Source organism: Canis aureus, chromosome 34 (assembly GCF_053574225.1).
Source record: "Canis aureus isolate CA01 chromosome 34, VMU_Caureus_v.1.0, whole genome shotgun sequence".
In the NCBI taxonomy this organism is placed as follows: Eukaryota; Metazoa; Chordata; class Mammalia; order Carnivora; family Canidae; genus Canis; species Canis aureus.
In genome coordinates, this window is record NC_135644.1 from 14,352,852 (window position 1) to 14,358,851 (window position 6,000).

The 6,000-nt window shown below is 38.4% G+C and overlaps 1 long non-coding RNA gene across 2 annotated transcripts in view; it reads right to left on the minus strand.

The window, feature by feature from the left end:
• Window positions 1-4,978, minus strand: part of LOC144304532 (uncharacterized) — a 146,140-nt gene extending 141,162 nt beyond the window's left edge. For both annotated transcript variants that reach the window (XR_013371483.1, XR_013371484.1), the window contains exon 1: window positions 4,877-4,978. This is a non-coding gene — a long non-coding RNA (uncharacterized LOC144304532). The remainder of the gene's footprint in view (window positions 1-4,876) is intronic.
• Window positions 4,979-6,000: the final 1,022 nt, after the last annotated feature.

A 6,000-nucleotide genomic window follows, 5' to 3' on the forward strand; every position in this document is an offset into this window, starting at 1 on the left:
TTTATATTAATAGACATGACAACTGTAGCATAAAGCAGGAATCAACAAACTTTCCCTATTAGGGTCCAGATGGGAAATATTTTAAATTCTAAAAACCATATGGTCTCTTTTGCAACTATTCAACTCTGCCATCATAATATGAAAGCAGGCATAGACAACATATAAAAGAATGGCTGTAGTTGTATAAAAATTAAATAAAAGCAATCAGAGCAAGGTTTGGCCTAAAAGCCACACTTCATCAACCTCTGGTATAAAAGATTGGGGTCAATGAAACTGTATGGTTGCAAAATGTTTATATTTTATGTGAAGTGGTACCATATCTCTAAGTAGACTCTAAAAACTTAAGGATGTATATTGTAATTCCCACAGCAACCATTTGAAACAAAATTGCAAACAAAAATAACTAAAAGCCAATATAAAAAATAAAATGAGGGCACCTGGATGGCTCAGTGGTTGAGCATCTGCCTTTAGCTCAGGTCATGATCCCAGGATCCCAGGATCAAGTCCTGTATCAGGCTCCCTGCAGGGAACCTACTTCTCCCTCTGCCTTTCTGTGTCTCTTATGAATAAATAAATGAATTAATAAATAAATAAAATTTAAAAAGAAAGAGAAAGTTAAATGACTCACTTGCCCAGTGAGTTTTATCTAAAAAAAATTTTTTTTAATTAATAAAAGGGAATTCTAAAAAATATCCAATTGACTTACAAGAAAACAGTGAGGGAAGCCTGGCTGACTCAGTCAGTAGAGTATGCAACTCTTGATTTCAAGGTCATGAGTTCAAACCCCACAATGTGTGTAGAACTTACTTTTTTAAAGTGAAAAAATAGAAACAGAGAACAAAAAAAATTTGAAAAACTCATAAAACCAATAGAAAAATTATAAAAGGATAGACTTAAATCCAAATCTGTCAATAATTTATATTAAACATAAATGAACCAAATACTCCAATTAGAAGGCAAGATCATCAGACTCAAACAAAAATGTAAGACCCAACTATATACTTCCTACAAGAGACACACTTGTACCAATTATCAATATATTGCTTCCCAGCCCAAAATTCATATTTTATTGCAGGCTCTGTACAAATGGAGCCAGGCCCTTTAAAAATCTTCTCTCTCTCTCTTCCTATGTCTCTGCCTCTCTCATTCTCTCTCTCTCTCTCTCTCTCTCTGTCTCTTTCTCTCTCTCTCTGTGTGTGTGTGTGTGTGTGTTATGAAATTTAAAAAATCTTCTCTTTACCACCTGGCACAATATTAAGCTTTGCCAATGGTGAGCATTGAAAAAACAGTGCAGGAAGAGAGAATTTTATTTCCTGGTTACAGAGTGCTCTCTCAGCAGACACCTAGCACTATCAACTTCTCTAGTGCCCAGTTTTTGCAGTGCACAGTGGTCAGAAACACACAGCAGCTTTTCCAGCACCTCTTGGGCAGTTTCATAGCAGAAATTACCCCTAGCAAGACACCCTCTGCATGAACAACTTTCCTCAACACCCCAGAGGGCAAGTTTCTGGCAATATCCAGAGAGTAGATTTTTATCAAGTTCTGTCAATGCAGGATCACATTGATCTCTTTGCCATTCTGTAGGCCATGGCCCCACAATCTCCAACAAAGTCTATCTCTCACCTTTTGTAAGCAGGTGGGAAGTATTAGGAGGGAGAAACTCTTCCTTGGTCACCGTATCTTAGCCTTAGGGAGAGTGGCTGACATTTAATACCTGCTATTTAGAATTTTGTTCACTTCTTACTAGCTGATTCCTCATTATTCCATTTCCAAATTTTACTTAAAAATTCTTTATATTGGGATCCCTGGGTGACTCAGCAGTTTAGTGCCTGCCTTCAGCTGAGGGCGTGATCCTGGAGTCCCCGGATCAAGTCCCACATCAGGCTCCCTGCATGGACCCGCTGCCTGTGTCTCCCTCTGCCTGTGTCTCTGCCTTTCTCTCTGTGTGTCTCTCATGAATAAATAAATAAATAAAATATTTTTTAAAAATGTTTTAAAATTCTTTATATTAAACTTTCCTGGTTGAAATTACTATATAGCTTGTCTCCTGGTTGGACTCTCACTGATACGGCACTTTAAAGACAGATAGGTTTGGGGACACTTGGGTGGCTCAGTCAGTTGGACATTGGACAGATTCTTGATTTCCACTTGAGTCATGATCTTGAGGTTGTGGGATCAAGCCCTGCAATGGGCTCTGTGCTGGGCATGGACCCTACTTGGAATTCTCCCCCTCTCTGCCCCTCTATCTATCCTGCTAGTACACATGTGTGCACTTTCCCTCTTAAAAAAAAAGACAGATATTTTTAAGGTAAAAAAAATACCCTACAGACAATAATCATAGAAAGAACTGAACTGGCTATATTATTATCCTATTTGGTAGTCTTTAGGATACAGTATTAACAGAGACATAATGGGACATTTCATAGTACTAAAAGATTTAATTAGGAAGACATTAGTCATAAATATGCATGTGCCTAAAAAAATGTCAAGATACATAAAGAAAAAAATCAATAAAATTAAAGGGGAAAACAACACAATCATTACTAAAGATTTTCACACCCTTGTCTCAATAATTACTATAATTAGACCAAAAACAGTAAAAATATAGAAATTTTCAACAATACTATCACCCACTTTAATGGACATTTTAGAACATTTACCAACAACTACAGAATATGTGTTCTTTTTGAGTACATATATTCCCCTCACAGAAACAGACCATATATGGGCCATAAAATAAGTCTCAATAAACTTCAAAAGATTAGAATCCTACAGAGTATGTTTTCTGACCACAATGAAATTAAATTAGAAATGCATGCTGAACATATTTTAACTTTCTCTGAGTTACTCAGGACTCATTATTCTGAATATTAACAATTTACCAGATCCATCAGAACCTAATCAAAGTGTGTCAGGACATTCCCCCTATGTTCATTAGCCATTTTTGAGGGTATCCGTCAGCTTTGGGTAGTTTTTCTATCTCTAACCCTGACCATCAGTTTCCTTTTACTTTGCTTTCCTTTTATCTTGAGAAACTTTGAACTCCTATTTCTTTTTGTAAAGTGAAAATGAACATAATATATATTTTCCTAGTAATTTGTAAGGATTAAAAGTAAATAATTTTTTGCATTAATATCCGTCATTTAATTGTTCAATAAATACCAGATAATCATACACATACACACAAACACACCTGCACACACACAATTATATGCCGCCAAATTTATCTCCAGACCAGATCTCTCTTCTAAGAGCCAAATGATACCTGATACTTCTGCTTGGATCTCTCATAGGCATTGTGGTAGACTGATTACAAAAGTGTCCCAATTTTTTATCCCTTCCTATAATCATGTCCTTTGCAATGTGACTTTGTAGTTCTTCCCACCAAAGAGTGGAGTCTACTTAGGGTGACCAGCTATTCCAATTTGCCCAGAACTGAGGAATTTCCTGGGACACAGGACTTAGAGTACTAAAACCAGAAAAATCATAAGCAAACCAGGATGAATTGATCATGCTAATTCTATTTCCCCTTTAGAATCTGGGGTCGTCTTGTGACTTGCTTTGGCCAACAGAACGCAGTGGAAATAACTGCAAATACTAAGCTTAGATCTCAAAAGGCATAGTACATTTTTCCTTTCTCAGAACTCCACCACTGTTATATGAACAAACACAGGTCAGCCCGCTGGATGATGAGAGACATGTGGCCCAGTCACCCTACTTGCCCCAGCTACCAGCCAGCCAACTGCCAGCCATGTGAGTGAGGTCATTCCAGATAAGCCAGCTTCCAATTGACCACTCAGTCCTCCAAAGATACATGCTTATGAATGATCAGATGAACCTGGCACCAATCATCAGACTCCTAGACTTATGAACAATAATAAATGCTTATTGTTTGAAGCTAACAACCTTTAGGATAGTTTGTTATAGCTAACTGATAGAGATACCTCAAACTCAGCATGTTTAAAAGTAAATTGAGAGTTGACCATTATGTGACATGATAGAGGTGCTAACTATTGCTAAAATGATAATCAAATTATAATAAATAATGTTATCAAAATAAGTTACACTCTTAAATTTACACATTATAGGGATCCCTGGGTGGCGCAGCGGTTTGGCGCCTGCCTTTGGCCCAGGGCGCGATCCTGGAGACCCGGGATCGAATCCCACATCGGGCTCCCGGTGCATGGAGCCTGCTTCTCCCTCTGCCTGTGCCTCTGCCTCTCTCTATTTCTCTCTCTGTGACTATCATGAATAAATAAAAAAATTTAAAAAAAAAAAATTTACACATTATATGTCAAATATATTTCAACAAAGTGTGACTGTATTCCAATAAATCTTTATTAAAAATTTTCGGAAAAAAAAAATAAAAAACTTTGGGTGGCTCAGCGGTTTAGAGCCGCCTTCAGTCCAGGGCATGATCCTGGAGACCGTGAATGGAGTCCCACATCGGGCTCCCTGCATGGAGCCTGCTTCTCCCTTTGACTGTGTCTCTGCCTCTCTCTCTCTCTCTCTCTCTCTCTCTCTCGCTCTCTCTCGCTCTCTCCCTCTGTGTGTGTGTGTGTGTCTCATGAGTAAATAAATAAAATCTTAAAAAAATAAAATAAAATAAAATATTAAATTCATAATGTTCTCCCCAATTCGTGCCTCCTACAAGATCCTCTGTCTTGATAAAGAGCACCATCATCAATCCAGTTCTTTATGCCCAAGACCTAGAAGTCAACCTAAAAGCCTCCTTCTTCTTCACCCTCACCAAATTCTACTTATTCTACTGCCTAAATATTTCCAGAATCCACTTACTTCTTAACATTTTCCCTCTCTCCACCTAGATTAAGCCATCATCACATAGCACCTATACTACAAGGAAAAAATTACCTACCTCATCTCTTCACATCCGTTCTTATCCCTCAACAGTCCATTCTCCAGACAACAAGGTATTCTTTTTGAAAAAGAAGAGACGAAAAACTCCGGGAAAGACCCTGTTAAAAAGAAGAAAAGACAAGCTAAGGTGGGAGAAAATATTTGCAAATAACATATCCAGCAAAGACTCTCAAAATTCAATAGTAAAAATGAAAACAATCCGGTTAGAATATGGGCAAAAGATATGAAGAGATAGGGACGCCTGGGTGGCTCAGCAGTTGAGCATCTGCTTTCAGCTCAGGACCTGATCCCAGGGTCCAGAATCGAGTCCCACATCGGGCTCCTGGCAAGGAGACTGCTTCTCCCTCTGCCTATGTCTCTGCCACCCTCTCTGTGTCTCTCATGAATAAATACATAAGACTATTTTTTTTAAAAAAAAAGAGAGAGATGAAGAGACATTTCACCAAAAAAGATGTACATGTAGCAAATAAACACATGAAATAATGTCCAACATCATTCACTGTTAGGAAAATGTGAATTGAAACCACAAAGAGATACCACTATACACCTATCAGAGTGGCTAAAATAAAACAGTAGCAACAGGAATGCTGATGAGGATGCCAAGAAACTGGATTCATACCTTGCTGGTGAGAATATTGCCATTCTGGCAAACAGTTTGAAAGTATACTAGTTTGCTAGGGCTGCCATCACAAAGCATCACAGACTGGATGGCTTAAACAACAGAAATTTATTTTCATACAATTCCAGAGTCTAGGTACGCGTGGGTGGTTCAGCGGTTGAGCATCTGCCTTTGGCTCATGGCGTGATCCCAGAGCACCTGGATCGAGTCCCACGTTGGGCTCCCGGCATGGAGCCTGCTTCTCCCTCTGCCTGTGTCTCTGCTTCTCTTTGTGTGTGTGTCTCTCATGAATAAATACAAATTTTTTTAAATTCCAGAGGCTAGAAGTCTGAGATCAAAGCAAGGGTAAAATTGGGTTTCTTTTTCACAGCTTTATGGAGATATATTTGACATATAACACTGTGTAAATTTTAGGTGTACACTGTGTTGATTTGGTACATATTGCAAAATGACTACCCCCCCCCTCCCAGTGTTAGGCAACATCTCCATCACAGAGTTGGTTC